Source organism: Cheilinus undulatus, linkage group 21, assembly GCF_018320785.1.
Source record: "Cheilinus undulatus linkage group 21, ASM1832078v1, whole genome shotgun sequence".
NCBI lineage: Eukaryota > Metazoa > Chordata > Actinopteri > Labriformes > Labridae > Cheilinus > Cheilinus undulatus.
In genome coordinates this window covers 14,350,903-14,363,072 of record NC_054885.1, presented here as the reverse complement: position 1 = coordinate 14,363,072, position 12,170 = coordinate 14,350,903, and positions in this window count along the sequence as shown.

The following is a 12,170-nucleotide window of genomic DNA, read 5'->3' as shown; positions in this document are numbered from 1 at the left end:
GGTAGATTGCAGCCAATAACTCTCTCTGCAGAGTGAATGATATGCTGCAGCCTGTTTCTGTCCCTCGCCGTGGCTTCAGTGCACCAGACGTTAGTCCTCTGTCGGGCTCTCCTTGATGTGGGAGCTGATGTTGAGCACCCACTTGATATCCTGAGTGATGAGGGTCCCCAGGAGGCAGAAGGAGTTCTCAGAGGAAACTGGGGCGTCACAGAAGGCGTTGGCGGCAGTGTCCACCTGGATATCTACAACCATCTCTACTGTCTTTGGAGCATTGATTTCCAGGTTGTTTTGACCTCATAATTCATGCACACCATTGCTTTTGGAGCATGAGGCCCCTGGCAACAACCACTACACTGCTTTAATATTTCTGTTTTTAAACCTTGTACGGTTATTTGTCAAGACTTAAAATGCAGTTATGACACTGGTTCCCAACCTGGGGTCTGGGGCCCCTAGAGAATTTCTGCACCATTCAGGCTGGGACTTATGTTTTTGCACTTGCATGTTTGTTTGATTTTTGATCCCCAGATGTGGCCTGTTAGAATTTAAAAAAAAAAATCGTATCCAGCATAGTATTATATATGTTTGGCACGTGCATGGCTAGATTTCATCATACTTGACTTTTTGTGAACACTAAAAGATGAAGTGAAATCCCTGCTAATGAGATGTTCCCACTACCAGGAAGTCCTGCACCTTCCACCCCCTCCCTCCTCCCCCTTTTTACTCACTTCAGGCCGGACAGCAGCCCCCTCCCCATTCCTGAAAGTCAACAATAAACTACGTTTCCAGTAAGCCGGATACCTCCCCAAGTCCTGCTCATCCCCATGGAGACCACTACGAGACTCTGCAGGCCAGAGTCCTCTGGCCAATCCAGGCCACCCAAGGGGAGCGAGAGCATATATTTTACCCAATATGGATCAAAATGTACATCTCCATGAGACACAGTGCAAATGCTCCTCTCTGTTTCCTCTGTTTGACACAAAGAGAAGACTTGGCAGCCTCTCCGCTGCATGTTTGAGAGCAGAACCAGCCCTCAAACAGAGAAAGATGGTGGAGTACTATATTTCACACCCTCGGTGTCCTCTCTTTTGTGGACCATGACGTCAGCATTCCCCTCAGTGCAGCCTGAGTGACACACTAGCTTTGTTTTGGAGTCGCCACATCTCATTCACGGCCGCTTAACTCCAGAGTCCAAGGCTGGGACGTGGCCTTTCAGGATCCCTGATTCCTTAATCCGCTGGTTTATAAGGCACTGAATAAGCAGCCGTTTGTATGCTCAGTCCTGGGGCGATGGGGTGCTTCTGCTTTATGGGAACTGTTGACTTGCAAAACCCACCCTGAGGATACGAGTGACTGATAGAGGGAGGACTGCCAGCAAGGTCATGGCAAAAGGTCAGTCCTAAGGCTCATAGACGCAAGAAAACCCAGAAAAAAGGAACTTCCAAATTTGTTTTAAGTCAACAAAATTTATTTTTTAAATAACATGATAAAAATACCAGACTGAGCATCACCAAGGTTCACTTTCAGCACTGCTGTTCTAAACTTGCTGGTGTAGATTCCTGCCATGTTTTTGATTGTGTCGGGTTTCTTCTTGGTGCCCCAGTTTCCCACGCCATCTAAAACATGCATGATTGGTTGATACTAATTCCTTTTAGGAATCAGTTCAAGTACTTTTCCTGCATAGCCTTCCTTTCCTTAAGCTCTTTTAGACAAACAATAAGAAACAGGACCATGAGGAAAAAAGAAAAATATATCAACTGGAAGTTTGGGCAACCTTGATGACATATTAACATGCTAAGTAGAAATATTTGGTTATTTTGCACCTTTCAACAAAAATGGCCAAACATTCCTCATTGTGGAGCATGGCACGTCATGTTCTGGATTATTGCTGTGTTTTAAAGTTTGAGAAAACATTTAGAATTGACTTGTTATCACAGGGAAAAAATAAGAAAAAATGCATGAGTGCAATGCCCATGAAGGGCTATCATACACGATGTGGACAAAAGTATCTGGTCACACCTGTTAATTGTTGAATTCAGGCGTTTCAATCAGACCTGTTGCCACAGGTGTATAAGATCAAAAGCCTAGACATGCAGTCTCTGTTTGCAAACATTTGTGATACAAAATAGGTCGATCTGAAGAGCTCAGCAAATTCAAGCGTGGCACTGTGATGGATGCTCCCTTTGCAATAAGACAGTTTGTGAAATTTCTGCCATGCTGGATATTCATCACCCACCTTTGAGTGATAATATTAGGAAGTGGAAGCATTTAGGAACAACAGCAACTCAGCTGCAAAGTGGAAGACCACGTAAAATTACAGAGCGGGGTCAACGACTGCTAAGGTGCATAGCGTGTAAAAGTCGCCGACGCTCTGCTGATTCTGTAGCTTAAGAGATCTGAACTTCCACTGGCGTTAATCATAAAACTGTGTTGTAGGAGTTCATAGAACGAGTTTCCATGGCAAAGCAGCTGCATGCAAGCCTCACATCATAAAATCCAATGCCAAGCGTCAGATGGAGTGGTGTAAAGCACATCAACACTGGGAACATGTTCTCTGGCATGATGAATCCTGCTTCTCTGATGGCAGTCAAATAGGTGAGTCTGGGTTTGGTGGAAGTTTGATGGAGGAGGGATAAGGGTATGGGGCTTTCTCCAGTGAAGGCCAATTTTAATGCGTCTGCATACCAAGACATTTTGGACCATGCTATGCTTCAAACTTTGTGGCAACAGTTTGGGGAAGCTTCTATTCCAACATGACTGTGCCCCAGTGCACAAAGCAAGGGTGATAAAGACATGGTTTGATGAGTTTAGTTTGGAAGAACTTGACTGGCCCACACAGAGACCTCACCTTAAGCACGTCAAGCACCTTTAGGATGGACTGGAATAGGGATTGCGAGCCAGGTCTTCTGGTCCAACACCAGCGCCTGACCTCATAAATTCTCTACAGAATGAATGGGGACAAATTCCCACAAAAACACTCCCAAATCTTGTGGAAGGGATGCAAAAGTGCAGGTATACAGCTGGTTCAGTCACTCACACTTCTTGTATTAAATGAAATATTTCATAAAACATGCTAGGTTTGTGGCAGGCAAACACGTGTAATATTGTTTTTATGTCCCCATTTCCCCAAACACATTTTCTAAAATACCAAATGGCAAAAGAATGGACAAAATTAGCCTTTAGCCATGAGGTTATTCATAAAGAAATGCACATTTCATGAAGGTATCATCTGCATATTTTCAAACTTTAGTCACATATGTGAGTGGGAACAAGTCATAAAACAGGAAAGTCATTTATTACTTACAAATCTAATATTCTGATTCTCACACCAGTGCAGGATTTGCACTTGTAAAAGATGACTTCACCAATGCTTTATTTGTACTTTTCCTTAAGAAAAAGATCAGATTAATTCCTTCCTTCCACTGTCTTGAGGAAAATCTCCTTCACCCTGGTGTGACACGCTCACATACTCGGACATCTGAGAGCTCTGCATCCTTTGTAAACAGATCTCAAGCGTTGGGAAAAGGCAAATCCATTAGCAAACAAAGCCACACTGAGAGCACAAACACCTGACATCCTCTGCCCTCTCATTCCTGCAGTCACTGCTTCAGCTTCACACTCACTAATCTGTTAAATCTGTTGTCATTTGTCCTCATTCACAAAGGCCCACCCTCCTCTTCAGCCCCCTATTGCTCCTCTGGAGTAATCCATGTCTTCCACTTGTTTACATAGAGACTAATTGGATACAGGGCGATAACAGCTAGCCAAATCAAATCAGTTTGCAGTGGTTTTAAAAATACAATTTCTTAATTCCTTGAGAAATAGTTAGTGTTGTAGTCAAGACCACGCTATCCAAGACCAAGACGTGCCCATATGACCACAAGCTGTGGTCAAACTTGCTCATATGATCAATTTGCATGATTATTTTTTGCTGTACAAAATAGATATGACTAAAAATAAACCTGTTGCATCATGGTTGGGAGGTCTTCAACTGTCTGCAGCCCATAAGGTCACTACAAGCCTGCTCCTCCTCTGCCCCAGGATCTGCATTGTTCTGGAAAGCTCTGGAACAATCTCCTGGGTGGGGAGTTTACAAGACGTAAAGGGGAGGAGGGGATGTCTTCGCCTTTTTCTCCTTTCCCTTTCTTCACCCGCACATCCTTACCCCCTCCTCCCACCCTGCACTGTCCTGCGTCTCAGCAGCCTGTTTGCATTCCTCTCAGTTAATAAATGTTTGTCTGATCCTCTGCAGGGGGTGTAAAGGTCCCCTCCCACACAAACACTGCAGCCCGTCCCACTGGCTCACCCAGCTGTAAACATGACAGGAGTGACGCTGTGAGGAACGGACGAGGACGGGGTTAGGGGTGTCGTAAATTTCATAGACACACTGCTCGTCCATTAAGTTTGATCAATAAGGAGCTGGCTGTAGCACATGTTGGAGGTCACTGCAGAAAAAATATACCACGTACAGATTCTTTATGGAAAGGAAGTATAATTGAATAACTTCTATTCTATACCCAATGTTTGAAGTCTTTAACCCTTGTATGAATGTTGGGAGATGAGGCTTTCCAAACAGTCAGTAAGCTGCTGTTTCTCTCCCCGGTGAAGTGAATCATTTGCAGTCTACAGAGGTTATTAGATCACATATTAAGCCCAAACATGAACTGCAGCATTGTTTTTCAGCAGTATTTTTGGACGATCAGGTAAAAGAGGTTGGGCTAATGATGTATTCACTTTTTTTGTCACTTTTTGTGCATGCATTTGTTGAACAATAACATGTCTTATCAAAGCAACAATAATGTATTTTATTTATTTATGCTGTAGTTCAATAGCTTTTTCAAAAATGCAAAGCCATTGTCTTAAACCTCCTTCAAACCATTACCATTATTGGTAATGTTGACAATGTTGATGGGTTCACTGAACTAAACGACTTAGCTAAGTCAGGATGTGCACGTATGTCAGCATACTAGAATATAAATTAGAAGAAAGGGAGACAAATTTTATTGGAAAAGAATTGAATAATTGTGAAAAGAGACCAAAATGGGTTTAAAGTGGCAAAGATTGGAAAAACACAGCAAAAATGGCAAAAGTGGCAAAATAAATAGGAGAATGTTCAAAAAGAAGAGGCAAAATTGGTGACAAGTGGCAAAAACGTGGCAAAATGAGCAAAGAAGGGCAAAAAAATGAGTGAAAAATGGCAAAAATGGGTTAGAAGTGGGAAAAAAAAGTAACACAATTGGAAAAGCCAGAAAACTGGGTTAAAAGTAGAAAGAAAAGAACCTGCAAAAATGGTTGACGAGTGGCAAAAATGGTTAAAAATCTGCAAAAACGGGTTAAAAGTTGCAAAAAGGATGAAATCTGCAAAAATGGGTTAAAAGTAAGGAACAAAAGAACTGGCAAAATAAATAACAAGTAGCATAAAGAATTTGCAAAAATTAGAAAAAGCAGCAAAAAGAAGTGGGAATAATGGTTGACAAGTGGCAAAAATGGCCCAAAAGCAGCAAAAATTGGTAAAGAGTGGCTAAAAGTGGAAAAATTGGTTAATAGTGGCAAAAAGAAGAAGCTAAAATGTGAGACAAGTAACCAAAAAAGGGAAAATTGGGGGAAAAAGGTTCAAAAAGTACCATTGTCACTAAAGGAAAACCTTTAATTTCCAAATTCCCTGAATTTTTGTTACATCATCTTGTCACATTGTTCCATATTGTGTACTTTGTTACCATGGAGGTTGTGTTACAAAGCATCAAAGATGCTTTAAGGCCTTCAACAGCTGTCTCATAGGATAGAACATGTGTGCAAAATTAAGTAGTAAAAGGAATCCTTTTTTTTTAATAATCCAGATCATTCTCACTAAGCTGTTGATGGTGTTCTGTGAAATGTGCTAATTTTTTTCAATAAATAAAAATCAACATATCCAAGTATCCTGTCTCCCCAGAAAGACATGTGGGGAGGATGACACCTGCTCACAAATTAAGTTACCTGTGCAATATGTCAGCTCCAGTAGTGAAGGGGGTTCTGGCTTTGATTCTGTACGTCAGAAAGCATGGTAAAAGTGCCGTCCAGTTAAATATACAGTCAGTGAAACTGACGTGTCAAAACAAAGCAGTGCAAGTCGGTCAAAGTGACGAAGTACTGTGAAACTATGAATCCTGAAAACCTACAAGTAACCCTCAGACTCCACATACTGTCTGAGCAGTTTGAGCATACTGTTAGAGCTCACCCACTTACTCTGCAGCTCTGGTTCTGGAAGTTAACTTTATGCATGTGCCAGGCTAACCATCTACCTGAACGCTCAAGACTATAAAATAATTAATCAGGTGCAAAAGTAGCCTTCGAAAAACATAGAAAGGCAAAGATACAAGACTGTAACACATTTGTCTATGAGACTGAAGGAACTACGTATCCTACAATCTCTTGCGAATCATTTTGTCCGCTGTCTAGGATAGTTTTTTAAGCTTTAAAACCATATTGGCCACTTTAATCTTTATTGTAGTGTTTTCATTTGTAATGAGAGACATCTCCATGGTTACCGGAGACCCAATCAACGTTGTTGTCACACTCTAGGAGTTTAGGTATTGTAGTATTTTGGCTGGGATCGCGAATAAACTATGTTTTTCTTAAAAAGAGGTTGATATCTTACAAACTTTTATCTTGCACAAGAGCATACACCATCGTTTCACACTCAGGTGTGTGTGAAAAAAAACTGAATCCTAAAATAACCTACAACAGATAAAGTTCTCTGCTTTAGCTTTGGGAGTCATGTGGTAATTATTAATATAGCACGGGCAGCAGATGCCCTTAATAATGTTAATATTTGAGTTTTCTGTAGCAACAGCCTAATAAAGTCTTTGTAAGTTAGCTGCTGATTGGTTTCATTATGGTGACGTTCAGCCAAATCCAGACTAAATGCTGGTAGACAGACTTGAAAAACAGATCCCCTTTGGCACCAAATTTCAGCGCTGCTTCAAAGAGAGATAAAAGAAGAGTAACAGCCGTCATCCTGACTCTGAGTCTGTTGTGATGATAAAACCAGGATGCTATTTGAAATCACAAATCCACCAGCTGCCATTAAAAGCTCTCACTGCAGCCGGCTGATAACACAAGGAGAAAGAGCGACAGAGCAGTGCCAGAAACATCCCGACTGTTTGGGAACCATCCTGCAGGGCCGCTCTCTCGCTCTGTCCCACGTCCACTCTGATTAAAGTCACTTTGTGGATGCAGTAAACACAAACACAACAGAGAAGCTGCACCAGTGAATGGGGCGCCTTTAGAGCCATGGAGGGCTGCTGGGGGTAGAAATATCTGGCTGTGCTGAGCAGCAAGGGGGTCCTGGGCTTGGACAGAGCTTTAGCGGGTGTATGCAGAGGAGGCCTTTGTCACCGTTGTCGCCACGGCAGCACTCCAAATGAATTTAGAGTCTAAGATATGTAAAGCAGCAGTGTTTCAAAGCTTTCTCTCTACTATGGAACAAAGAAATAAAGAAATCAAATTAAATTTTGGAAAGGAATGAGTAAAAGTATCCTCTGTGATAAATGCTTCTGCAGCGGGCCAAGCTGTGTGTGTTGGAATCTGATGAGTGATGAGAAATAGAAAAAGAAAGAAGCCATTAGAAAGACGGAGCAAAGTGGAGGGAGCCTACTATGCCCTTGTTTGCTTGCAGTGGTATTTTACTTTCTCATTGATCGGGTCCAAGTCCTGCAGGCGGTTCGGTGAGTCCCCCGCCCTGCATTCAGAGGCAAGTCTGGGCATGCCCGGCCAAGGTCAAACTGTGGCCGCCAAGAACGCACCCACACGACTCAGCCTGCCCCCAGCTGCCACGGCTCTGTTTATGTTTGTTTTTTTCAGCCCTCGGCCTCCTCTGGGATCGCCTCAGCAGCTCGGACTCTCGGGAGACTTAAGCGGCACACGCAGGTAGGATCAGGTGACTCTTTATTCAATGTGACCTGCTGCTGCTGCATGCCTTACCTGGGTCAGTATCACACTATATAGGGCACCAGTGGATGCTATCAAAGTATACAGAGAATCAACACCCATCTCTGCAGACAGCTTAAGTGATCGTAGTTTCTGCTATGTCATTGCTTAAAAGCTGTTTGGGAAGGAAACAATGAACATAGCTAGTGTGAAACATCACAGACAGGAGTGTAAGCTGAGTATATGTTTGGTAATTGACTCAAGTATTTAGAGACCATTGTCCTGTCACTGCGGTGAGTCATGCACCTTCACGTTACCTGGACAGCATAACACTGCAAAGCCGTCAAGGACAACAAGGAGAGAAAAACTCACCTAAGTTTAATGTCAAAGGTGTTTCCTTCATTTACAGCAAGTCACTTCAGCCTGGTCTCTTGATTTGCAGAGTACCAGTCCAGAGCCTCATTTATATGGGCACTGCTGAAAACTTTGAGTGTTTTTCCTGACAGCATCCTTGTGAATTTTCTGTGTGAATTTTCAGGATAATTTACTGCGAGCAAGTGGGAGGGAGTGATGTTTCTATCCTACAACCGGTGTACACCAGTTGACTGTCTAATGAGGCCTTGTCCCAAACTCGAGTCTGCTGCAGCCCAATTTGAGAGCTGAAAATCTTCTGGGGCCCAACAAAGAACCCTTGAACAATCATAACATGAGACTCGAATACTTAATTTTATTTTTTTTCATAAACAGGGGTCTGCTTGGCGCTTCAAATACATTAATAATATCAAAAAATTAATGACCACCACGGTTTGTTTTTGTTTTGGCCAGGCATCAGCAAAATCGTTTGAATAAAAGTAACCAGCAAACTTTGCAGTGATGTGAACGAGCCGGTTCAAAAAGCTGGCTCTTTTACGTGAATGCATTCCACTTGGGAGCTGTTTTATATCATTATAACTATTGATGTTTATATTTATATATGCGTTTGTGTGTTATGTGATTGATAAGAAGGGGTGATCTTTCTCCATACTGCTCTACCACAGCCACACCATCCATTAGGGACTCATGCTTGATGGTGTAACATTGATGTTTTACATCAGGTGTGTCATACAGTCAAGCCAGTAAGCTAGTGATGGGTCATTCATGTATGAGCTGGTTCAAAGAGCCAGCTCTTCTACCTGAACGATAAGAGCCGGATCCCGTTTTAGAGCCGCTTCATACCATTGTTACGATTACCACTTTTACTTTTATATTGATTGTGTATGTCTGTGTGTTATTTGATTAGTAGGAATGATATTTTATCCTCTACCACAGGCCTACCATGCATTAAGGAGTCGTGTTTGTTGGTTTAACATAGATGTTTTATTTCAGGTGTGTCATACAGCCCAGCGAATTGAGCAGATTTCATCTAACCCACAGGGTGTTTCTGGGAGACAGTACATTTTGAAAAATATTTAAATGATATTTTCAGCAATTTAAAAAATTGAGTGTAGTTGGAGTGAAATATCAGCCCGAATATCAATCATATGTTATGATATTGCTAGAATTTGCAGGTCAAATAAAACCATACTGGTACTCGAAAGAAGAGCCTTTTGGGAGCCGAAAGAGCCGGTTCTTTTTGCTGAACCAAGCCAAATGATCCAGATCACTGAAAAGAGCTGTAATTTCCATTACAACAGTGAGCAGACTTCCATTTGATCCACAAGGTGTTTTGGAGAGACAGTATATTTTGAAAAATAATTACATGATGTTTCATCAAATAAAAAAATTGAGCATATGTTATGACATTTGCATACTTGGCAGGTTTCATGAAGCTAAACTGGTACCAAAATGAAAAGCCGTTTGGGAGCAGGCTCTTCTTGCCGAACTAAGCCAAATGATCCAGATCATGGAAAAGAGCCTAAAATCTCATCACTAAAACTCTGTCCTAATAATGTTTATGTTCCTGAATACACTGGTAAATTGTTATATCAGGAAAATGAGTAGCATAGTAGAATAAAATGTTACTTTACAGTTAATTTAACACCAGTCATACTGTGACACTGGTTGCATACATTAGACAAAATAAATGATAAAAAGATGAAATGAGTTAAAACTTTTTACTAATGATGCTTTAAAAAATTACATGTAATCAAGAAGGTTATTATCATTGACAATGCAGTTTTTATCTTTTAAATATAATCTCTATGGGTTTAGTTATTTTAACCCTCTGAGCCTTATATTTTTCAACCATTTTGTCTCACCTGGACTTTTTGCCTTAAAAAACTTGTAAAACATCAACCCTGTATTGCACAGTCAGAATTGCACAGAATATGTGTGCTGCAGTCATGTCACTGGAATTTTAAAAAATGGGACTGTAAAGACAAAAGACAAAACTTTTTATATATTGCACACAGTAAACTATAATGACTAAGAATTTTTTTTGCACACACTTGCTCTCCTGTCACTTGGGGACCAAACCATGAAAAAAACAATGATTCTTTGAAAAAATGTCTTTAAAACACATATTAACAAAAAAATCCTCAGTATCCTCAGTGACACAGAGGGGAACGTCACAGCCTCTCTGTGTCTTTTTCTCCCTATTATGAGTCATTCAGGCTCTCTCCTTCAGTTTCAAAGTGTTTACACATGGCGCTATTTGGCAAAACATGACGTGATGACAATCTGGTGGACAGCATTAGCCCCTAGCTGCAGAAACTGTCAAAAAATTTATTATTAAGTGGATTAAAAAATGTTTAATATCGGATTTACTGGTGAAGATTTAGTCTTTAAACATCCCTGAAAGTCACCCAGGTTCCATGCTCAATAGAAAACCTTCTGAAAGAGCTACAAAGGCATGGACAGCGTTATTAGAACAGCACAGGGAGATAAGTAAGTGGCTATGATTTATGGTTACAAAAGTTATTGGTGTACATGACAATGCCGGACCACCTGTATTATTCAGGTGTGTTTGTCCAAATTCAAGATATTCAAATTTAGTGAGATTTCAGATGGACTAGCATGTTTAAAAGTTCAGTTTTAGCCTAATACAATATTTTGACTGATTTTTACTGCATCTAATCATGCTGTTTACATGCATTGTTTGCAATGTGCAATGTTTACTTGCATTCTGGCAGCAACAATCCTGCCTAAACTGGGGCGAAGTGATTCCTCTGTTTGCATTCACACATGCGCCCTATCTAGACAATGTCTGGATACTTTTAGGGGTGCAGGGCTTAAACTTGCCATTCCCAGTGTTTTTCCTACACTGGTTTCCCGGAATGCTTTGGAAGTTTACTGGTCACTCCAGAATTGGCTTTGTCATGCTGCTCTTCTGATGCCTCATTCAGTCCCCCAAAACACCTACAAAGGAGCGTCCCCCGGCCCCGCGTAATGAATAAAGAGGCCCTCCCACTGTTTCCCTGGGTATTGTTTCCATGTTGTTACACAGAGTGTGTATTGCTCACTAAGCCTGTGATGGATGTCGGATTACCCCTCTGCTGGTGTCTTCCCCGACAAAGAAGACTTCAGCCAGCACTGCAGCAGAGGACACACACAAAAGCAAACGCACACATACACTCATGCATTCCCCAAACACACTGAGGGTCTTGCATACAATGATCTACAGAGCTTTTGTCGTGACCCCGACACCAGGAACACATCGGCATCCATACGGCTCAGACAGGACAGTCATGTTTGTTTTTAATCGTGAAGAGTCCTGATTTACTGCATTTAAAGTGTTGACATTTCTTTAAATAAAGAATATTTGAAGGAATATGAAAGGCACTTTGTATATCCTCTAAAGCAACTTATGCTAAACACTAGTCAGATAACCTTAAATATGTGACTCTGCTAGATAACAACATTCACACACAGCTGCAATGCCAGAGGGATAAAACAGCAACCAAAGGTTAATGTTTAAATCAACAGCGTGATATGATCTTTTAAGTGTCTTGAAAGCTGCTGAACTCACAACCAGACCCTTTTTAACGTGTCTCCTGTTTTCAGAGGTCATTCCAGATCAGAGATAAGTAAACACAGAAACCCTGAAAGCTTGGCTAATGTGTCCTATGGTGTTGATAGTAAAAAAAATGTACTTTTACTTCTAAAGCAAAGGCCACTGATTTTTTTACTATTGTGATATCAATATATTTGTGAATGTACTTGTAATGTGGCTAATACTTTTCACTGGCATTGTTCATTTGCTTGAGCATACCATATGACTGAGAAACTAAATTTCTTCAGATATAGCAGATGTTTCATAGTTAAACTAAACATCTCTGGAGTTCCCC